Source organism: Chiroxiphia lanceolata, chromosome Z, assembly GCF_009829145.1.
Source record: "Chiroxiphia lanceolata isolate bChiLan1 chromosome Z, bChiLan1.pri, whole genome shotgun sequence".
NCBI classification, from domain to species: domain Eukaryota; kingdom Metazoa; phylum Chordata; class Aves; order Passeriformes; family Pipridae; genus Chiroxiphia; species Chiroxiphia lanceolata.
Window position 1 is genome coordinate 11668076 of NC_045671.1, and position 24771 is coordinate 11692846.

A 24771-nucleotide genomic window follows, 5' to 3' on the forward strand; every position below is an offset into this window, starting at 1 on the left:
CTGTACAGTAAGGGAGTATTCGACAAACTGAGGTGACAGCACCTTCTTTTCAGACTCTAATAGGAGAGAGGATTCTGGATGGGGAATGAAAAACATTAGACAGTCTGAAAAGACATGCCTAAAAATTTGAAACCTTAGGAAAATGTTTATGATAATCTGGATAATGCCTGCAACACACATACACTTTTTCACTGTACTTGTGTTCCCTGACATCACTCTTGGCCTTAAGAATTGAAAATGAGGGCCCAAAAAAAAGTTTCCAGATTTCCATAGATAATGTTGCCTTCTAGTAGACCTGGGTTTAACTGAACTTAACTTCCTAACATTCCAGGAAAACTCTTTTTATATATTTTTCCACTATTGAGATGTCAAAACTCTTTATTTAGTTCCACGTACCTTTTTCTAGAAGTAATCTTCTTTCATGTCTGACTTGTAGAATAAAACACTGCATGCTTCAGCAGTGAAATGAGTAATATTAACCTCTATAGCAGAATATAAAACAAAGCTGTATTATCTCTTTGTACGAATGTTAATTTATGAATATTTATTCATTTTAACATATTGTCATTCTTCAGGTTGTGAACATCTTCCATAATACATTTTCTTACTATTTTTAGTTTCAGCATTTTGCTTTGGTGTCTCGATTTTACCTATCTGGACAAAAGAAATGAAGTATCACTTTGGTTATAAGTAATTTGCAGTCCATTCTCTTGCCTAATTCTTTCCACCAGGTTGACACTAATCCATGGACAGTGTATGTGAAAGTGTGGCCCAACAAATCAGTGAATAAAACAGAAACAATCCATACCCTTTACTGCAACTGGAAGCTATAAATTCTATAAAGATATAGCTGTGGCTTTGTTGCAGGTTTCAAGTAGTTGGCTACTGTGCAGGTACGCTCCCTCAGGATCACATCTGAAACCAAAATATAAATCAAAATATTGTAATTCAATCACGAGGTTTCCTCCATTCCATCTCTTAAAAGATGTCAAAACCACCACCCTTGCCTTAAGCATTTTTCATACCATTCTATAAATTCACCGAACGTACTTTCATCTGAATGCACATAAACTGTTCCCTTTAAATCAAATGAGAAACTACAAATAACATTAAACCTCATTCCAGATTCAGATTCAACTGCAGATTCAGATTACAGTCAAATTTAGATTTATTTCATGAAATGCTTTGGATTAACATGATTAACATGCTGTGTTCTTTCTGCAGATCAAGGAGACTTTTTTCCATTTGAGAACACAATATTTCTGACCAGGTACATGAAGAACCTACAGCAAAAAACACAACACAATTCAAGCATTTCCTGTAAGAATTACCTGTGAATGATAAGATAGTAACATACTTGTTTGTGGTTTCAGATATTAACTGCTTAGGGGTTTATAAAATTACAGATTTCACTGATATTCCACATCCTTCTAATATTTCTTCACTAGAATGGTTTTATTATTGGTCAGTAGACAAACTCATGTGGAATCATTTCTGGATGGATATCTACTGTACACAAATGACTTTAGCAAGCTTCATGGCTATTCTGGGACATATACTGGGAAAAAATTAAACTGATATGAATCCTCTCATTATCGTCTTTTTTTCAGAATTTTTGTGATGAAAGATCAAAAATATGTTTCATGTGCCTGTCCAAGCAAGCAGTGCTTCATGAAAAATGTAAAAACTACCTTCAATATTATTATCTGCTGCATATTTTGTGATATTTTTTTCATGCAAGCCTGCATAGAAATACAGCATTCCTCTGCCATCTAGTTTAGTAGAGAACAAACCTAAACATACAGTCGAAGCTCCTCTACGACAGACTAACATATTATATAAAATTACTGCAGGAATTCAGCCAATAAAGCAGGGTTGCCTGCAGCTTCTGAACACAAGTGGAAAACCATAAAAGTCAGGCAGAATTAAAGAGAAAAATAAGAAAAGTATGTATCTTCCTTTTATGCTCTGAAGTACAACAAATACCAACAGAAGGGTGGGGATGTCCTCCAGTAAACTTTGCTTAACTAACATTTTAGGAAATGAACAATAGTGACAAGAGTTAGCGGAATTTGTGTCCTCCAGCAATAGAAAATCAATAATTTACATCTACTGACTATTAGTTTACCTAAGTAGTCAGAGATTATACTTTTATGTGTTGTATTAAGTGTAAGTAAGTCACAGATGTGCGTTTTGGGCACCACTTTGATGCAAAAGTTTTACAGAATTTTATATTCTTGTAAGAGGCCTTGAAAGCTTGGCTATAAATGGATGAAAAAATGAGCAAGCAAGGTATGTAAAAAGAGGAATTTGGTCTTTTTTAGAACAAAAAATAGAGTTGAAAAAACCAGACAAGTCTTATCCTTGTGTTTACTTTTTTTGACATTATTTTTATAGAACTATATCTGTTTCACCTTATTAAAACTGATGATTTTCCCATGGTAGTTTCTCTTTTAAATAACTGGGCTTTTTCTGAGATCTTGGTTTCAAAATTAAATTCATTAAGGTTCCAAAAGTCTCTCAGATAGAACTAGCTGTGGAAAGTTTTACCTGTGTTTGAATTCTCCAAATTTCTCTTCATAAAACTATTAGTACTGGCAAGTCAGAGCATGCCTCCCATTTAAGTCCTGACTTTTTCAACTGTAACTTCACTGTAGTATTCTGCAAATTTCTGTGCAACATCAGCCATATGGCTTTTTCCCTTAAAAACTTCATATTTAAGATCTTCATTTAAGCAGTAGGAAAAAACCTGAGACAGAACCAATGTCCATATGTAGCACTAGCATTTGACATTAATATTCAGATCTGTGAAAATGTTAGGAGTAGCTTCCCTGTTATCGATGGCATTTAATTCTGAAAGTGGTAGCTCTTGTTCCTGGCATAGTACAGTGATTTGTGGTTCCTTTTAAAACACATTTCCATGCAGACATGCTTTGCATTTTTGCTGGTAAAGCAAGTGCAAGAATCGGAGGATTGCCCGGTTCACACAGCTCTTCCATTCCACAAGGCTATCCAAAGTGAGCACAGATCTCCTCCAGCCGAGCAGGTCAGGAAGCTGTGAGAGGATGCATTGTGTCTGAATGTTTTAAGGTGATCTCTTGTAATTGATGGGGTTGGGGTTTTTTTTGATTCATCTGAACACTGCTTGTTTCACGCTAAAAGTTATTATACCACATTACATCTTTGATATAATAAAACGCCGGGTGTGAAGTACGGCTAAACAACCAGGAAAATGCTAGACCTTTTTAACAGGTTTTTGTATTGATAAAAATTGCAGCTTCTAAATGTGAACTTCAGAATGCCTAGGAAGAGATAAAAAATTTGGAAATATCATTCATGAAAGCAAAAATGAAGAGCAAAACCATGAAGCGGGTTCTAATATATATTATTTTTCCCTGTGCACTGACACATTACAAACAGGCCTGAATGTAATCCCAGAAAAAGGCAATAGCAAAAAGCATGGGGGACCTGTACAATGATGGCAGTTTTGACTGTATCACAATGACTGAGACCCATCACTTGTAACTGAATCCTGATACTTTAATGGAAATCTCTATTTATTTTTATGTACCACTTAAGGCACATAAACAGTAATGGTTTTGTTTTTTTTTAAAAATGCTTCCTTCACTCTCTGGTAGTGACAGGAACTACCCAGAGGGTTGCTGTTTGTGTGCTGTACCTCTTTCAGCTTTTGGTCACATAATTAATTTGTTTATCATTACTATGACAACACTAACTGCTACAGCAACACTTAATAAACTGGCACTAGAAAAGAAAAGATAAAAGAAATTAAAAGAAAAGAGAAAAGGAATCAAAGAAAGCACATCTTGCATGAAACTGCAGGAAGATAAAACATTTTTATATCAGCTCCCTTGTTGCAGGACCAGATTCCATTCCCCTTTCTCACTCAATGAGTTAAGGCACAACACTGATTAAGCAGAAAAAAGCTAATAGAAAGAATCAGACCTCTGATTGCAGAGCTCTTCTTAATTCTCACCATACTTATGACAAAAGAGAGCTTCTTTTAATAGACCTTAATTTAAAATCAGCCACCATCACTGTTTTTACAAGTTATATGAATCATTCAAGTCATAAGTACCAGATAATTCTTAGTGTATTTAGTTTCAAAGAACTCTTGTACAAGCACTCTAATGAGCTGGGCAAACATTTTGAAGAGGGAAGACTGAGACACAGAAAAAGTAAAATATCAGACACTTGACTTCGTGCATGTAGTGTAATGAACTGCAGTTGAGAGCAAAAGCATGATATCACCTTATGCTTGCTCCTAGCCATGGCAAGTGTGAATTAAAAGCATGGCCTTTTAGTTCAGAAATGCTCTATGAGAGACATCATGCTATCTTAAATCCTAGTTTAAAAGTCATGGAAACCTAATCTATCAGAGGAATATTTCATCACTACTGCATTCAGTCTCAGAAGGCTTAAAACAACCTGTATATGTTATTTTTGTTCATATAATGAACAGTTACCAGCATGGCCAAATTTATAAATGTTCTAAGTTTCAATTTAAGTTTCAAATTAAATTCCAGCTCACAGGGTGGAAAATGCTATTCTCCTCATTTAAAAAATTGACAGCTCTTAGTGGGCTCTGTCTGTTGCTTGTACTGAAGATTTTTCAACTGAAATAGGTATTGCTGGCTTTAGATTTTTATACATGAGGTAGAAGTGGTAAACCTTCCCTAAGGTGGTCAACACCCTTACTAAGTTATCTTTGCAGAAATCCTAACTGAAGAAGTGAAGGGTGCAGATTAAGTCTGAGTAAGAAGACAGTTTGAGGACAGGGCACCACACGATAACTGGAAGGCTTCTGAGAGCACACAGTATCTCTGTGAACATCTTAAGGGTGTCCTGAGGTAATGAGATACTTCAGCTGCCTGCATGGGCAAGTCTTTTGTAATGCTTAAAAGGTAGGCTGTAATACATGAAAGGGAGACCTTTAGGTGAGTAGACCAGAGGTTCTTAAACATCAGTGTGACAGCAGGGATACCACATAAACTCTGAAACTCTCTTCCAGAGAGTTAGCAATTTATGATCTCTCTTTGATACAAATACAGTGGGGGTTTTTGATCTGCCAAACAGAAAACCAAGAAGTGGCAACTTATTTTCTTCTCATAACCATTTTCAGTAAATCTCTCTCTGGCTTGCAGAACAAGCAGCACTGGAGTATCACAGAGCTGTTTCTAGAAGTACTGTATGCAACTATTAAGAATGCTTGTTTTGTTAATATATTATTTTCATGGTTCAACCCCCGTCTACTACTTTGATATGCTTTAGCTGCATTAGTAAGATAACCACCACCCCTAAATACACACATTGCAATGCTCTCAAAAGAAAGTTTGTGTCTTTCCAGCATAATGCCAGGTACTTTCTGCCTTTTAGAAACTCTCATAAAATAAAAGAACCTGTTGTTTTGTAATACTTGACATTAACCCCAGGAAGACAAGACATCAGTGGGCAAAATAATAACTGAAATTGGGAAAGTACCTGTGACAGAATTGATTCCAACATGGTGCAAAAGGTAGACAGAGAAGGCAGTTGTTACTGTCCTCCTTCTACCTCTAAACAGTTGTTATGCCCATATTGTTTCCTATCAATAACTACCAGTGGCAAATACAGTAGCATATCTTTCATCTTCACATCAGTAAGATAACTTTCCAAGGAGTGCTGGTATGAAAGGGAAAATCCACCTCTTTATATCCAGGTTTTCGGAATGCTTAACTTGCATACAACGCAGGTGAAAGTTAATTACACCAAATTTGGTAATTTTTATATTAGTGTCTTTGTAAATAGGAGTCTAAATTCAGGATTTATGTCTAAGACTCACGGAAGCAATTTATTCCACATAGATTTATAAAATGCTGTTAGTAAACAAACCAACCAAAAAATCTAATTGAGTAAGTAATATATTTAGCAAGGAAAATCAGATAATTTTTTATATATATTATGTATAAAGACTGTATTGTATCAGATGATGCCACATTCTGGTATCAGTTAGCATTGTTCCAAAACATAGGCTTATTTCAAGAACTGTCGTCTGAAAAACATCTTTAAGTGGCATCAGGTCTGAGCTGACATGATACAAGTTATCTGAACTTCTTTACAGACAAAAGTAATGAAACAGAAATATTCCATTCCTTTTCTCCACTGCTTTGCCCTAAATAAAGTAAGTCACTAAACCTTTGAGATACTTTTTGCAATCTTTGCTGAGTTGTATTCTAATCTCATTCAGTAGACGAGATCCAAAAACTGAGCTTGGTACTGAGATGCTTAATGCATCAGCGCCTATAAGTAAAAATCCAAGGTGCTGATAAATTCCCTATGCAGTGAATTGGAGGGAGTTACATATCTGGGCAGCAGCCAGTCTAAGAAGAAGGCAATATTTAATCCAGGTGGTCAGAAATACTAAAGAAAAAAATCCCAGCGTTCTGTCCCTTGCCTGTCCAAGAGCTGCAGTTGTGAAACTTCAGAGCTCAGACCCCACTTATCACTGATACTTTAGCCTTGCCTGAGGAGACGCTTCCCAATCAAGGAGGTGACTGAGCTGAAAATTTGCAATTTTGTTTTTGATGTCACGAGTTAATTCTCAGCCAGATCAGTCCCTCAGACTGGCCAACTGTTTAGCTTGGCTAGCATTCATTCTGGCAAATAAGACTCTGGGCAGCAACTTGAGCAAAAGCTTACAGAAATCAAGGAGCTGCAGCTTAAGGATATGGTATAATGGTACAACTAAGAGCACCTAATAGCTGAATGCTCCTAACAGGCAGAACAGCTCTCCCCTTGGCCCTGTCGGTGTTTGCTGCTTCCCTTGCATTAGCCATGGTTCTTCTTTGGCACTTCAGTGATCTGGGCCATGAAGCTAAACTAACTTAAACTAACATCATGAGGAGAGAAAGGCTGCGTTCCCATCAGATCTTACCACTGTCTCTGCATCCACTTACTTATGCAAAGCACGAGGAGTACAATGGGAGTCAGAGAAGTGAGGGGAGGGCAGGACGTGGGGAATAAAGCAGAGACAGGTTGGACTAGCTGCTGAATGGCCAGAACTGTTTGATGAAGAGGCTAGATCACATCAGCTGTTAACAGAAAAAACAAAGTCATGAATTTGAGTGCTGACACACAGGTCATTGTTTTCTCCTAATAGTGTAAAATAAAGTAAGGACTGGTAGTTTTATTTTTAATATGGCAGTCCAGTGGTTTGAACACTTTCCTTGTCATTGGAAAATGCTGGTTGTGTTCTATATCTGTGAGATTTTTGGTGGGTTTTTTTTTAGTTTTGGTCTTACATCACACATGAAAGACAATTGTGAAACAAAAGTGAATGAAACATTTATTTTGGAGTATTTTGGTCTTCAGAGTCAGTAAAGATGTCTGCATAAAGCATTCTGCTGTTCATCAGAAGGTAAATGAGGTAATGACAAAATCATGTGGAAACAAGAAATCAGACGTTTTTAAATGTATATGCAGTTAATTCTGCAAAGATAAAAGCTCCTTCTGTAAAATGAATTAACTTTGCATTGCTTTCCATAATGTTTTAATGTTTGTTCTGTCTAGAGATACAGTCTGTCCAAATGCAAGATATATTTAAATGGATTTTTTTTTAGGCTCTGTCCACTCCATGCAGTATAGCTATGATCTTATCTTCCTGTTCTTTGGGCTTTAATTTGGATACACGAATCCCTTGATGGTACACAACAGCATCATGTTTTTCATTTTCCCTCCATTTCTGAACTTAATATGCAACGTTAGTCAGTCCTAAAAAGTTTCTCCAGGTTTTAAGGCATTCAGTCCATTGCCTACTTATTGTTAGAAGCCTTTAGAGACATCCAAGTGCTAACAAATGCAAAATAAAAGAACCTGTTTTTCATGTTGCTAGAGGAAAACTTCTGACCAAAGGAAAAACAGGAAAAGAATTATTCATTCAAGATTCTCCAAATTTCACTGAGAATATGATTTCTAGTAAGGGCATTTCCTGCTTTTTCACGCATCCCTCAACTAAAACAATTTATGTCTAAGTAGAATTACAGTGTGTAGAGACTGCTAATATTTTAATCATGTTATGCAAATACAAAAGTCACAGTATCTATGACTTCACATATTACCCCTTTAGAAGAAGAAGCAGCACAGTAGGATGAGCTTAATTAAATAAGCCCCGTTTTCTTTTTTGCATCTGTCATGACTCTAAGTGTGGCTGCAGGAAAAGAATTGTAGCCTTAACAATGTTGGGGCAAGGCTAGTAAAATATATTTAAATCTCTTCTGTTCTTAGTCCCCATCTTTGGCAAAATCAAAAGTAGAATTTAGGCACTCAAAGACTAATTTATGCAGAATTTGAAGGCTTATACTTGTGATAAGTAACATCTGTAGTATCAAACATTTTAAAACAAAATTATTTCCCTGTCTAAACTTGACATGCTCTGCATTCCAGATGCACTGTCAGCTATTCACCTCTCACCTAAGGCCACTTGGAACCCACAGCAAGGCATCCCTGTGCCTTACGTCCAGATAAAGAAAGGGGAAAAGGTTGGGGGAGAGGGGAAAAGAGGTGTGCTCTGCAGTAGAGAAAGTGGAGCCAATATTTGCTCTGAGATGGAAATTCTGAGTGAAGAGAAGAATTTGTCCTGAGGGTTCATGTAGAATAAACCTCATTCTTATCTCATATTTACCCAGTAATTTGAATTCCTTCTAGCCCACTGAATTATGATATCTTAACACCAAATTATTCCTGTAGCTGGCATGACTAGTTTCCTAGCTTTTATTCATAAGATCAGACTTAAGAATTCTTGAGTTTTTCCATAATAAAGTATAAGTTTATACGATTACAAAACCAGAACAGAACACTCTCTCTAATTCCATCTTCTAAAGATAAATATTTTACAGGAAGCATAAAAGAAATACGGTCACAAAAGTTTTCTAATTAAATCCTGTTGAAACTCGTCTTGTTCAGAGCATCAATTCAGTGTATATTTAGATTTGTCTCTGTATACATTTTTAATTATGCAAACCCAATTCTGATGTTTATGAATTACATGTCCTACTCCAAACCTCTTCTTTGATACTTCATATCCAAACTCGCTCACTATTTTTCTTCATCATATACTTGCATTGGTTTAAATTTGCTAACACAGTGAAGAAATACTGTTATAGTGACTGACTTATATTGGTGGAGAAATGAACATCTGGAATGCAAGAAGTAACACACCAGTGCCCTGGATGATCTCAGTATGTTTACTCCCTGTCTTAGCAATGAAGGCTTTGCTTCATATATTCCTTGTATTGTTGCTTTTCATATTTTCCAAAAGGACTGCGTGGCTGTGTGAGAAATTAACTTCCAGCACAAACACATTCCCTGTGGGGTACACCCTAATGTCTCAGTCTGCCCCGCCATAATTCAAAACAGAGTCTGTTTTATGACAATGCACATCTCAGGCCAAGTTTAAATAGCATTACATTCACTTCAGCAAAACATAAATAAATTCAGTAGTTCAAGACAGTTTTGATCCCTTTTACTATTAGCTGGCTCGTGGTTTTTATCTGCAGCATCCTGTTGCCAAAATTACATCTTACTATGTCTTTCAAGGTAATGCACTCAACACAATGGCATTGTGCAAGGTCGACAGTATGTCAAGAGAGTTACAGATTTTTGTGATTTAAGGCCTTGCTACACAGGACTTCATACAGTTAAATTTTGAATGTCTCCTCCACTGATGAGGAGTCCGCAACCTCTCTAGTCTTCCCTTCCAAAGTCTATCACCCTTGAGTTATAAAAAATACTCTCATGTGAAGTCCCTTCTTCCAACTTGCATCCATTGCCCTCTTGTTCTTCCACTGTGCACCTCTGAGAAGAGTCTGTGTCCATCTTCTACATCCTCCCACATCTGAAATATTTGAAGACGGCAGTAAGATCTGCCTCTTTTTGTCTTCTCTTTTAAAGGCAGAACAACCTCAGCTTCCTCTTCATCTGTCACATATGCTCCAGCCCCATGATCAGTTTCACAGCTCCCTGACTCGTTCCAGTTAATGTCTTTCTTGTACTTGGAAATCCAAGACTTGACGCAGTAGTCAAACTGAGGTACAACAAGTGCCAAGAAAAGCAGAAAAATAGGTTCCCTAAGCCTACTGGCTACAATCTGAAGTTATTGTGCTAATGTGGTTTGCCTTCTGCAAGGGCCCAGTAACATACCTGTGAAAATATACTACTCCTAACAGAGACAGAGATATCTATGCACTGACACTGAGTTACAAGGCCATCAACAACAAATGTTCTGTTTGGTCTGTATGCTTAAATGTATCATCAGGCCTCCCTTATTTCAATTTCAAACAAATCAATTATGCGTCCCTTATAGTTTACCTTCCACCTTAGGAAACATCCTCTGTTCAAGATGGCAACTTAGTCCCTAAGGGAAAAATAATACAAATGGTTTTTGATCCCAAAGACTAAACAGTGCAATAGGAAGAAATGGTTCAAGGGATGAGATGTAATGAGAAGGAGCAAGGAGTAATGACATGGGAATAAAGAAAGAGGGACTAATGAAAGGGCAAAATGGGAAATGGTAGGGGAAAGGGCAAGAGAATTATTGTAGAGGTGAAAGCCAGGAAGAAATAGCCTTTAGTCTTTAAAAGTATCTGGAAAGTCTGGCAACACTAGCAAAGGCCTCTTCTCAAGCCCTAGAGCCTACTGCAAAAACAGACCCTGCTGACCTCCTCTTTCAAACCCTTTTAAAGTTCTAAACACTATAAAATCTATCCTAGTGTTTCAATAAACTCAGTGACTGCTTGCAGTGCGTGAATCCTTGATCAGTCTTTTGGCTCTGCATAATCAACTTTCCACAGAACACTGAGACTCTGGCATTGCTTCTCAGTGGCCAGTGCCAGCAGCAACCTGAGTTTCAACCATTTTAAATTTTGGAAGGATTAAGAATTTAAATCTAAATTCAGTGACTTGTTTGTCCTAAAGAGACATCCTATGTTTCAAATTTATTTTTTTTTAACAAAATCACTCAACAAGTCTAGCAGTTGTTCCTAAACTGATTGATTTTCTGTTAATTTTGCTTTTCAGCTTTCACACTTAGTGTTCAAACTACCCCTCCTATTTTTTTAGCCATTTGCCCCAACAGGATCAAACAGGGCATTTTTGTGTAATGAACTCCTTTCTCCATGACCACAGCTTTCACTGTGCACAGCAAAAAAGTTGCAAATTGGGCTTTATTTATTTATTGTATTTGTTATATAACACCCATCCCCATGTATCTGGCTGCCTTACAAAAGTTAAAGGCAAGAATAAATAAAATAAGGCTATACCCAATGGCCAGAGAGAAGCAGCTGTTCTGCCAAGAGAAGAGCCAAGAAAAAACAACCCTGAGAAAAAGAGCTGTTGAGAAAATCAAGATAAAATGATCAAAGATGCACCGTCCAGAAAGGTCAGCAGAGTTTATTATTGAGGCTTTTGCATGCCCTGCCTGCTTAATTGCTGTATATAAGCATTTTACAGTCAGCCCTGGAGGCCAATGCAGGTGGAGATGGTGTGCAAACCTATCAATAGAACCAAAAAATGGTCTGCAGATGTCCAAAAGTCACAGCTGTGAAAAAAGAAAGAATGATGACACTCAACTGTGACTGCTTAACAAAGATGAGGACACTTTACATGCATTTGTTACAGTCACCATCATAAAATGTAAAAGTTATTGTATTGTAGAGCAGGAGCCAAGAAAAAGAAAATGAAATTATTTTTAATACTAAAAATAAAAGACAATGTTGCAAATACTGCAGAAAAGTACTTTCTCCATCATATAAAAAAGACATAAAAAAATCCAAAGAGTTAAAAAAAAGTTATTAGCACTCCATTTATCTCCAACCCTGTTGAGTCTCTTATAGATTAGTAAACTGTACTTGAAATACATCTCTCCAAAAAACAGGAGGGGGGTGTACTTTATTCTATTTGTTTAACATAGCAGAATCCAGAAAAGATCATTTACCACATGATCTTAAATTCTTGCACAGTACAAATGCCAGCCAGATCCCCCCAGCTTTTTAGTCTATATGACTATACAAAGATACTGAACCCTACCTGGAAGACAAAGGGACAGGATCAGTTTACATCTGAGCCAAGCTTTGTCATTTGAACCACTGGGCAGGCGATGAGATTGTTCTGCTGTTTTGCTGTTTCTTTTTGCTCATGTTCGCTGCTGACCTGGCATGCTCCACCAGAGGTGCCTGCCCCTATAGTAGCAGGATATATTTTAGGGCACACATGGGCTATGCATCCTTTCTGGCTGCAGCTGTGCCAGTTCAAATCCCTACAACTGGGGTTGTAGGGCTACTCATCTTTGGCTACTCGCTGATGCACCCCTTGCGGTGTTTACCACACTTTCTTTCCTGCCAGCAGAGCTTTTCTACAAGCACCTCCTAAAATATGTCAGTCAAACTGAGTCAAATTCACAGGATTCAGTGGGAAACTTACATGTGTATCTGGTTCCTGAATAAATCCTGACAGTTCAAAGCAGTGTGCATCCAGGCTAATTTGCAGTAAATGAAAATGAGAAAGTAATGACATCATAAATAATACATGTTGCTATAAAAACCTTATATTCTCTTCTTTTTTCCTTTTATCACCAAAATCCTAACCACAATTAAAATTCCTTCTATCATGATACTGTGGTTTGAAGAATCTGTCTCTTAAAACTGCAATAAATAATCAGACATATCTTTATCTTCCACCAAATCCCTTTGTAAGGCCTCAAGCTCCTGGCAAATTTCCAGCTATAAAGATTTTGTGGCTGTTTCCCATCCCTGTATTCCTTTTATAGTTGCTTCCTCCCCATCTCCAGGCTCAGAGGAAAAGAAAGAGAGTGCATTCCTTACAAATGTGACAGCAGAGCCAATTCCCCAAAAAAAAATGATTTGCTTGGTAAAACCTACCTTATTCTGTGTCTTCAGACAGAAAGCCCTTCAGGGCACAGTCTGTCTCTTTTCTGTGCTTAGGAGACACAAAAGGCCCAACCCTCCCTGGGGACCTATGTGCTGTCTGGATTCTCAGAGATGCTTTATCTCCCACCATTATTAGGCTATCCCAACAAGGCTTCATCAGGCTGGGCTTAGTTTACTGAGGTTCTTCAACATTTGTCATCAGACATTAAATCCATATACAAATGAAGGTACCTTTCTTTTTTTTTCTTTTAAAAAAAGCCTCCTTGTCCTTAGTCTCTCTGTGTGTCAGTCTAAGCACAATGAATCCATCCCTTACACACTCTGAATTTGTACACACAATTTACCAAATCCAGGACTCTGTAGTTGCTTGCTAATATAAGCTGGCCCTACAGTCAGAAACCAAACCTCCCAATATACACAGTCAAATATGGATTTTTGAACATGCAGAATTTGCAGATACCATAGTCAGAGTGGCAAGTACCTGGAACACAAATCCCTGTGAGCTTTTTGACTCCGCTGTCCGTATGGAGTTATGAAATCACCATGCAAATACAAAGAGCGTTTTCTGAATTGCTCATCACACTAGGAGCAAACCAAACACGCGCAGAGACTGAATTACCTCTTGTCCGTGAAGAAAATATTGCTTTTGATCGCAGGGTTGAGGTTTTTGGCAGGGTACCAGGGAGCTCCCAGTGTGGCTGCCTGTATGACACAGAAGTATATATGGCTGGAGGGCAAACATAAGATTCCCACTGTGCCAACATATCAACCTTTGTAAACACAAATATGGAATGAAAAATAAGAAGCAGCATGACCATATCATGCCATAGGTACGTGTCATATTTATTATTCTAGTGCAAATGCTCTGAATAAAAGAGTCTTTGTGGGGGTTCTACTGCCTTTTCCCTCAAAACTTAGACATTTCTAAATCCACAACAGCTGAGGGGAATATTTTTTCAAGCTGAAAAAGATCCTATGAGGAGAAATCCAGTTTAAGAATGTCTACTTTTTTCTTAGTGCCTTTTCAGTTTTTATTTTTCTCATTATGGTGTATTTCAAATCACTGTACATTGTCAAAGTGAACCCAAAGCATACCCTTATAATGCAGTGTTTATGGAAAACAGCTCTCCCAGACTCCAATCACCAACTCTCTGCCACTGAGTGGTTTACAGACAAGGTGCATTCTATAGGAATAAAATTTCACATAAAACATCTGTGACAAAAGACATTGTAATAATTTGAACTGTCTGTTTTCACTGTTATAATTTAATTAGAACTTTAATTTGAATGGATGTGAGGAAAATAAATATTTTTCTAAATTTGTTTTTATTGCCTCATTTAAAAATGATGAAAAACACTGGGACAACTGTTTTAATCCAGTTTCAATCTTTCAGTTAACCTGCACCTAAAATTTCTTCACAATAGCCCTTGGAAGGAATTCATACCTCTTACTGCTAGCTGTGTGAAATGTAATCTTTTTTCTCTGAATTTGCCCAGAGGATGCATGTTTTTCTGAGTATAAAAAAAAGAAAATTTTTTTATACTTCATCTGAATCAGAACTCTCACATTTTCATGTGCTTAGAGACTCAACTTTTTACTCTTCATTCACAAGGAATCCACAGGCACCACCAGAAAGAGAGTTGTGCCAGAGGAAAGGCAGCTTCAAGATCAAAGTGCATATTTATCAAGAAAACAATGAATAATAGGAAAACAAAACCATTTTAACTATGAAAAGTCATTGTACATTCATACCAAGAAGATTTCACTCATTACCACGTTTGTGAAAAAAAGGGAAAGGCAAGCATAAAGAGGAAGGGCAAAATGACATTAATGAGGTTTCAAAAATGCAGCTGAGAGATTTTTCCCTCAAGTTTCAAATGTGTGTAATATAATCAGTGATAGATTAACAGACTGGAAGTGAAAGGTTTGGAATCTTTTCTGAACTCAGGAGAACGCCTGGTCTAAAAGTGGTGCTGTAGCTATTTGGACAGTCTCTCCCAAAATTTTCTGAGTGTATCTATGGCAAAAGTATTTCAATATTAAGCTTTTCTAATAACATTATTGTTTCAGTCTTACTAGAATTTACAGTGCCAAAATGCAGGCGTACCTACAGGGAGAAGTTAATGCTTTCATGTCTGCAAGGCCAGGCTACTTGTGAACGAATGCAGGAACAGAAGGATATTATTAGTATAGCAAGGTGGACAGGATGTAAACTCCTCAGGTCTGGCTGATCTCATTAATTCCAAGTAAAACTGTGTCTGCTTTTCTCTGCCCCGTGGTAGAACTAACATTTTTGTCCAGAGAGTGAAAGACTTCAAAGATCTCAGCATGAGGACAATAGTTTTAAGATTAACACATATAGCTTATTTGAATATTCAAGTTGAGTTTTAGAATCATATTTTTGCTCACTCTGTGTCAGCATTTCACAGATATTTCTGAGGAGTTATTTGATCTGTTGATAATGGTAAAGAGGGGCAAGTAAACATGCAGTGCCCTCCTTTGCTTCTCTGGATATATTCCTATATCCTATGACTTATACCATCAAAGACCACAGCTCTTCCAAAGGGTCATCTTCCTTCAGCTCTAACCGCCTTTCTACTACCAGCTGCACCTTCCTGTCTTTTATTGTTACCTGAGACTTATTGGTTCTTTTCGTGATTTGGTCGAAATTACAAAGGAACAAGGAGTTTTGAAATCAGAAAGTTCCTAAACAATTTGTAGATGACTTTGTAGCCCAATTTATATTCCAGTAATCTCAGTTGTTGGTCAAGGATTCATTCAAAAGCCACATATAACTCTTAATACAAAACTGAAAGTTTTGCAGGCTTATAAAAGGCGAATACAGATGTCAGGAAAGACCCCTCTTCTATGAACTGTTCCTGGCAAGTAATGTGATCAAATGGCCATCTATAGAATATTCATGAAGGTAAAAGTCTTTTTAAAGGATCTTTTCTTAAGAAATATCCAAAGCAATTGGTGGATACCTTAACATGTTATCTCAGATTGAAGAATACCTTCTGAACAAGATAAAAATCAGCTACTAGGCAGAATTTTCACAAAAGCCTGCACAATGACACCTTTTAAAAACATCTAGCTTTCAACATAGCTGACTTGTACTAATGCCAACTAAAGTCATAAGCTTTTATCTACAAGGAATCTACATATTAGAATGTAGAAAGATGTTGATTCATCTATACTAGAAGAATGGTCAGTTTCTGCTATTTTTTATGGTGACTAAAAACTTCCTCAGAACATTCTAACTCTCAGAGTTAGTTTGGCATCTGGTGGATGTCATAATTAAATAGTTAAAAATAACTGAAAGTTTATGTTTATTTTTTATTTAAAAAATAAAAATAAAAAAGAGAGACAGGTTGTAGCAGAGATTATCTTGCTGCTTGAAGATTGCTACCTATTCTCGGAGACCTCATCTGTGATGTATGAGGATCCTATTACATTGCACTGTGTTAAAAGTACCAGAATTAAGAGAATAGTTCTGAGATAGTGAGACTGGGACAAGGTATTATCATGACCGAATGCCCTACTGCAGGAACTTAGTATGTTCCTTCTCCAGAACTCTTATCTGTATTATCATGACCTGATGCCCTATTGCAGGAATTAAATATGTTCCTTGTACAGAACTCTTATCTGAAGCACCTAGAAAATTAATAGAACTCTGAATGATTCAGTGCTTGGGAATCCAGAGCTGAAACCTTCCTCTAGGAAGCAGTTTAGAAATGAATTTTTAAAAAATTGAAAATTCAAGAGGAAATTAAAAGATCTCCTATGCACCTAATCAAACAGGGCTTTTTACTGTAATCTACATAATAACAATGACAAAGAAGAATAATTTGGAGGCTGTCGCAGCTGGCAGTGGAAGGCTTAGACAAAGTTATTAAAGAGCAAAGCCTTGCCGGTGAGTTTTGAGGTACAGAAAGGACTCCCTTGCTTTCTAAACCCCTTCTCACAGAGGAGTCTAGATGCGGCTAAACTCAGTCTTAGCCTCGGATTATGTTAATGGTTTAAATTTAAGGAATTACAGACGTATGATTGAACAACTTTTGCCCCATAGGTTTTAATGATTGTTTAAATGAGAATCTCTATATAAAATGAATAATTCATTTTATACAAATGATCAGACAAAAGATCTTAATCAGAACTATTTACTACACAATATAAACACTAAAAATCTACTAGTAGACTATCATACAGCATAAAGTAGTAAAGTGCACTGTAACAAAGCAATTATTGAAGTAGTTATATTAAAGCTAGCAAAAATAAATCATTATTAAGTAGAGATCTGATGTCACTCATCCATATCAATGCTTGTGGGGAGATCTCTTTCTCTCAACCTCCAGGAGTAACCTTGGAGGGTATACCCAGCCAAGGGAGGAATCTCCACCCATACACCCCAAGAAGGGTTATGTCAGAGGAACCTGCTTGTATGCAAGGGGACTGAACTTTTACAGTATAAAGTGACTGACTGCTAGTCACAGACCTACAAGCCAGCAGACTAGCTTATCTGTCAAATCCTGTTTCAATAGCAGGATGTATATTTGAAATTGGGTGAGCCAGGATGGTCTTAGCACACTTTATCACCAAGCCAGCACCCTGGCCCAGCAGTTGATAGCTTGCATGGTGTTGGAGTTTAGGTCTTATCAGGGGTAGGCTCTCCTGCCACAGTCCACCCCTTGACTACAGTCAATCATTACTTTCATGAAGTGGTGGTGCAGGTACCTCTTGCCTCCACGCCATAAAAGTGACTACTATATATGTGTATATTATTGTTCAGTATATTGAGATACATCAGTCTCTTAAGTTTTACTTATTTAACTCATGTAGTTTAAAAGTTGTTGGTTATGTTATAATGACATTATACCATTATATACAAAATTGTTATAAAAATTAATTAATATAGAATTAACTGTTGATTTTAGGAAGAAAACAGTGTTATTATTTCAATGTATGCATTTTTTGGAGTGGCTAGTGTTCTCATGTGTTGGGTTAGGTATTACAGTCATATACATACATGTCTACATAATGAATATCAACAAAATAACAGCATTATAATAACAAGATATAACATTAAAGGTAGAGTGTTATGGCAGTTGGGAGCAGTTCAAACAAATCATTCCACCAGTGATGTTACCAGTTTGAATAGGTCAGGATGTTCTCTATCCCCTGAGTCTCAAAAATAGCAGGAAAGTTGTGATGCAAACCAGGATCTTGGGGGAAGAGATCATAAAACCAGTCATTCAGTTGCAGTGATTTAAAGAGTTCCACAGTTTAGTCAGTAACTTCTTTCACTTTCACTCGTGCTTCTTAATACAGCATTCTTCTTTGGTGCAGTTCAGCATTTCACATATTCCTTGATCAACATATCAAGTATTAGTCAATTTTATATAACATTTTTGATACTTATTGGACTAGCAAACTGAACTCCAAAACGGCATGGTGAGCTTAATTTAAGATTCTCTATTGCCCATTGATATTGCAGTGCAATTGCACTCCTTGTACAACTTTTAGGATAGGCCAATTTTCAGCAGCTAGGCCATCCTACATTTCAGAGTTGGCAATTTTACAGGTCCAGATACTGTTGTAACATAAACAAATATACAACCCAAACAAATACATAACCGAAACAAACATACATGTCCCAGATTACCACCCTTATCCCTCCCACCAACCAGGCTTCAGGGGAATGGTCAGGGTGCATCATGGGAGATTAACATTCAGTAAAAATTTTACTACATATAATCAGGTTGCTTCAAGAGAAGCAAAGGTATAATGAAATTCAAGCAATTCTTATGTACTCAAGCATATTATCCCAGTCATGGTCTTAAGTTTGGACCAAATATCTTCTATCTTTACTAAACCTTTCATTGGTTTTCAAACCCAAAATCTTTTTTTTATTCCTTCTGTCAGTTTAACCACTTATGCCTTCTTTGCCTAGAGCTGAAGAAAACTTTCTAGCACTGCTTCATCTTCTCTGTCATTTCTTTTCTCCCTTCTCTCTAAGGGCTACCAAAAGTTTAACATTCTCTTCTTTTGCACAGTCACACTTCATACATTTCTTACTATTACTACATAAATTTCCTTCAGTATAGTCATTTTATACTTTGCTCTGAGGAGGTAGGGAGAGGTATACAAATTTGATTTCATAATCATATGAAATTCTGTGTGAACTCCCAAGCTAAATTCAGGGAGAAATTTTTTTTTTTTTTTTTAACTTACTGTGGCAAGAGAAGACACAAACGTTCCAAAGCAGTGCTTGGAGAAAACTCACATACATACTGCAAAACTACTAAGACAAAACATATACAAATATAAACACTGAAAAATTAGCAAGATAAAAACGAATACAAACAATCGATGCAGCAAAGAACAGTGCGAGTTTTCAGTTTTGTTGCTACTTCATCTTCTTATGGAACACCTGCGGAAGGGGAAAACACAGTCCCACTTGGGCCTGTTTTAAAAAGAGGGAACTATCCGTCTGATGATGATCCAATAACAAAACTAACAGTAGCAATTTGTGAAAAGAAACTTAGAAGACACTAAAATGCAATAGTCATTACTAATAAAACTTATTTCAAATTGTCTAGTACCTTAAGAGTATTACTCAATATTTTTAACATTATGTAAACAAACTCAAGTTAGAGCAGTCACTCACCCTTTTGGGATATTAGATAAAATGTTTTTTCTCAGACTCACACATCCTGTTATTTGTAGATCCATGGGGTTTTGGGCATGTTAGAGTGGTTTGTAGGGAAAAGGACATCACTCTCTTTTCCTTTTTGCCTACTTACCCCTTGGGTATTTGAAGCCATATTTGCTATTATGAGTGCTAGTTGCAAAGTGCTGAGGATGGTTGACTAATCCAGGTACAAATAACCATGTTGTAATACTAGAAACCATATTCTGCAAACACAAAAAGATAAACCATTTAATGTTAATTTTTGATTCCGTTGCAGTTTTATCTGCAGTGGGTTTACTATAGATTTACTGTTTATGGTATCGTTCTTTTGTGTCTGGAGCTGTCTTTATTTACATATAGTGGGTCTAGGAGTTTCTACTTGTGGTTTTTGCAGCAGTGTGGGTAATCACAAGAACTGGAAGCAGCCCTTTCCAGTTCGAGTGGCTTGTCATTTCCTATCCAGATAAGCTTGAACATTCAAGGTTATTAGCAAGGCTAAAACAGCAAAGTTGTACAATGATAGATGACTTCTCCCATTTCATCTCTGATCACCAGTAGCAAAGGGTAAGGCTCCATTATTCACTAGCCCCAGTAGGTGGTACTGCAGGGGCAGTTTGTAAAGCCTTACTGAGAACACATGGGAACTGGATTTCAATTTATTCCCCTTAGAATTCACCCAGACTTTTGCTTTCAGGAGGTCCAAACCCATAACATTCAAAGGGAAAGACTCCAACATCATCATGGCCTTGGTAGGGTGATTATTACCAGGCAATCAACATATTACTCAAGCTAAACACAGCAGCTTAGAGCATCCAGCAACATATGTCCATTTTTTGTCAGGTATTATCCCACATCCTTTTGCAGTTTCCTGATTCAGAGGAGATATCTGGAACCCTGTGTTGACTGAAAAGGTGGCCTGCGACTGCAAGGGACCAAGAAGAAAAGTTGCTACTATATCTCTAGCAAGCCTTTCAAGATATTTCCATTCGTCATCTCCAGCTCGCATATCAGGAGCAGTGCCAGGAGTTTACTTAGTTGGTTCCAGTCTTTGAACGGGGGAGGTTTTTCTCTCCAGTCCATTCTTCTGATGGCTATTTGGTGTTTCACTTCATTCATAAGAAATACTACCCATTTGTCACGAGTTACCAACTGCTCTGCTATTTCCCACTATGCAAGACCGGGTCTTACTTGTGTTTCATCCATGCAAGCATCTCTAAACTGATCCTGCAATTGCATTCCTCTAATTACGGGGTTCACTCTATCTGGATTAGAAAACAACACAGGAGAGAGCTGAGAGAGTACAAGATGCTTCCTGCAACTGGAGGCAAGCTGCCTCCTGCATCCCCTCAGTGAAACCAGTTAACGCCGGAGGAGTAGAGGAGGGCTCCCCCTGCTCTCCCTGGTCAGCTTTTACAAGCAGGCAGAGTTCAGAGTGTGGTTTTACATCATGCTCGTAGAATCATAGAATCAACCAGGTTGGAAAAGACCTCTGAGATCATCAAGTCCAACCCTTGATCCAACAACACCGTGGTTACTAGACCATGGCACTAAGTGCCACATCCAGTCGCATCTTAAAATCCTTCAGGGACGGAGAACCCATCCTCCCTGGGCAGCCCATTCCAATGTCTGATTACTCTCTCTGTAAAAAATTTCTTACTAACATCCAACCTAAACCTTCCCTGGCAGAGCTTAAGATCATGCTCGCTGGTCCTACTGCTGATTGGCTGGGAGAAGAGACCAACCCCCACCTGGCTACAACCTCTTTTCAGGGAGTTGTAGAAAGTGATGAGGTCTCCCCTGAACCTCTTTTTCTCCAGACTAAACAACCCCAGCTCCCTCAGCCTCTCCTTATAGGACTTGTGCTTGAGTCCCTTCCCCAGCCTTGTTGCTCTTCTCTGGACCTGCTCCAGCCCCTCAATATCCTTCCTGAACTGAGGGGCCCAGAACTGGACACAGTACTCGAGGTGTGGCCTCACCAGCGCTGAGTACAGGGGAAGAATCACTTTCCTGGACCTGTTGGCCACACTGTTCCTGATCCAGGCCAGGATGCCATTGGCCTTCTTGGCCACCTGGGCACACTGCTGGCTCATGTTCAGCTTCCTGTCGATCCAAACTCCCAGGTCCCTTTCTACCTGGCTGCTCTCCAGCCACTCTGTCCCCAGCCTGTAGGGCTGCAGGGGGTTGCTGTGGCCAAAGTGCAGGACCCCGCATTTGGCCTTGTTGAACCTCATCCCGTTGGAATCGGATCATCTCTCCAGCTTGTCCGAGTCCCTCTGCAGAGCCCTCCTGCCTTCCAGCTGATCAACCCTTCCCCCCAGCTTGGTGTCATCTGCAAATTTGCTGATGGTGAACTCAATCCCCTCATCCAGACCATCAATAAAGATATTAAACAGAACTGGGCCCAACACTGATCCCTGGGGACACCACTAGTGACCAGATCCCAACTGGATGCAGCTCCTTTCCCCACCACTCTCTGGACCCAGCCCTCCAGCCAGTTCCTAACCCAGCACAGAGTGCCCCTGTCCAAGCCGTGGGCTGCCAGCTTTTCCAGGAGAATGTGACGGGAAATGGTGTCAAAGGCTTTGCTGAAGTCCAGGTAGACACATCCACAGCCTTCCCCTCATCCACCAGGCGAGTCACCTGATCATAAAAGGAGATCAGGTTGGGAGTCTGTCTCTCTCTCTCCAGATTTTGTGAGAGGCTGGAAAACTCCATCTCACACACTATTTCTCTCCGTATCTCCCCGCTGAGACAGGCAGTTTGCAAATGTAATTTGCTTTCTCTTTTGAAAAACCCGTTGAACCGGCTTCTCAAGTTTTCAGTCAAAGGTTTAGCCAACTGGACAAAAGACTTAACGAGCTCGTTATCACCTTTCTTTAAGGCTTCAGCCGTAGCCTCTGGCAAGTCAGTTGCAGAAGCTTTTCCCTTACCAGACTTTTTTTCTTTTACCAGGTTTCTGATTTTTTCAGTAATATTGTGCCTCGGTAAAAATTCTGTTAAGCTTTTTGTCTCTCAAAATTGCCATCATCGTGTTTCAACTACATCAATTGTTGAGGGTGGGAGTGGAAGGCTTAGACAAAGTTGTTAAAAAGCAAAGCCTTGACAGTGAATTTCGAGGTACAGAAAGGACTCCTTTGCTTTCTAAACCCCTTCTCACAGAGGAGTCTAGATGCGGCTAAACTCAGTCTTAGCCTCGGCTTATGTTAATGGTTTAAATTTAAGGAATTACAGACGTATGATTGAACAACTTTTGCCCCATAGGTTTTAATGATTGTCTAAATGAGAATGTAACTCATCCATATCAACGCTCGTGGGGAGATCTCTTTCTCTCAACCTCCAGGAGTAACCTTGGAGGGCGTCCCCAGCCAAGGGAGGAAACTCCACACATACACCCCAAGAAGGGTTATGTCAGAAGAACCTGACATCCTTGCAGTTTAAAAGGGAAATATTTTCCATTATCCATGCTCTATCATTGCTTAGTCGAAGGAGGGAGGGATTTCTAACCAGTTTGCAGCATAAGTATGCAAGTACATATTCAGTATCTATAGAGACGTTCTCTGCTACTCATTTGTGATACAAACTCTTCTACGGACACATGTCAGCGTGAGTGAGACCTTCAATCCCATTTCTCAAATCACCGAGAGTTGGTATAAGAAGAACAAATGTAAAAGCTAGGGGTGAAAAAGAAGGTAGAGTGATCTAAAGAAAAAGAACAAGATAACAGGACAAGAGAAGGGAGAAGATAACATGAGAGAACAAAGAGAAAAAAGAATATTACAGACCCAGAAAAAGCACATAAAGTAAGGGATGTTTTGGAATAGGTGTCTAAGAATCAAATAGAGCCAAAGTCTAAGCTTCCCTCGAAATCTGGGTTCACTGATTCACAGGAAAACAAGACTTGTCCCAAATAATTTTTCTCTGACTCAAAGGAAAGCAGTGGTGGGCTAAGGAGTGAAAATGGAGATAAAGTTAATGGAAATAAAGGGAGAAGGAGGCAGTGAACCCGCAAAAGCATGGGAGTCGGTCTACCAAGGAAAAGAGGACAAGGGGTGAGTAGAATGAATGGAGTGACTACATGAAAAAGCAAATCTGATATATAAGGTATAGTGAATCAGTAAATGAGGGATAGGATACTAAATTGTGGATGAAACATTTGATTTACAGATCTTTTTCATCTGAACGAAAAGACTACTGTTTGTTTTCTTTCTACAGATGCATTTATAATGTATGTCAGAAGAGCTTTGATTGTACAACACAGAGATTTAAATAAAAACAATGTACAGTGTATCAATCCTTTGTCTTTTTACAGAAAGACAGTTTCAAAATATGGATTCAACACATTTTTTTCTGAATTTTTAAAAAATTTTAACAATTATCTGAATTTCTTTTGTACAACATTAATATTAATATCCTCTCAGAAACTGAGGGAAGAAATGAGTCCTGAACAGAACAAATTGAGGCAATATATCATATCAGTGATACACCATTTTTCCTTTGAAACATACTTGTTCACACTGTCTAATGCTTTATTTTTCTATAGATATGATGACAGGCATTTGAACATATATTAAGAAGAACAATGAGTAATAAATATCAAAGGACAGTTCCTATTTTAAGCAAATTGCTGATTACCAATGAGTTCTGTGAACTCTGGATCCTAACAGAGAATGGAAATTCAGAATGAAAAACACAGCAAGAAAACAAATGCTGACCACCACACAGCCTGAGTGTCTGGATGCCAGGGATACTGTGAAACAGATATTTTGAGATCTTCCTTGGTATATCAAACAGAGAAGCTCCAAAAGAGTCTAATTACGTTAAATCATCCTATCCTATGTGGATATAGAGATAGAAGCAAAAACCTTCTGCCACTCTGTTTTGCAAACCTGATGCTGCTTTTTCCTTTGCTGAAAATTTGCATGTTTTCTCAGAGCCTGTTTCTTTCTCACAATAAACAATGCAAAGCCTTCCTGCCAAAAAAATGTCCAAATGCTAAACAGTTGCTATTATAGTCATTATTGTAGCAGCAACTTTGAGCTGCATGCTTTTCAATTATAATTATTTTTACAAAAGATTTTTGTGTGTCTTGATTGCAGTAATTATGATTCCATAGTAGTAAATGTCTATTTAAAGAGTCA

The 24771-nt window shown here is 38.1% G+C and overlaps 1 long non-coding RNA gene across 1 annotated transcript; it reads left to right on the forward strand.

Annotated features, from left to right (window-relative positions):
• The first annotated feature begins 1141 nt into the window (after positions 1-1141).
• Positions 1142-24630, forward strand: LOC116780793. The gene is made up of 3 exons (XR_004354627.1): positions 1142-1320; positions 15767-15868; positions 24174-24630. It is a non-coding gene; the product is annotated as an uncharacterized LOC116780793 (long non-coding RNA).
• Positions 24631-24771: the final 141 nt, after the last annotated feature.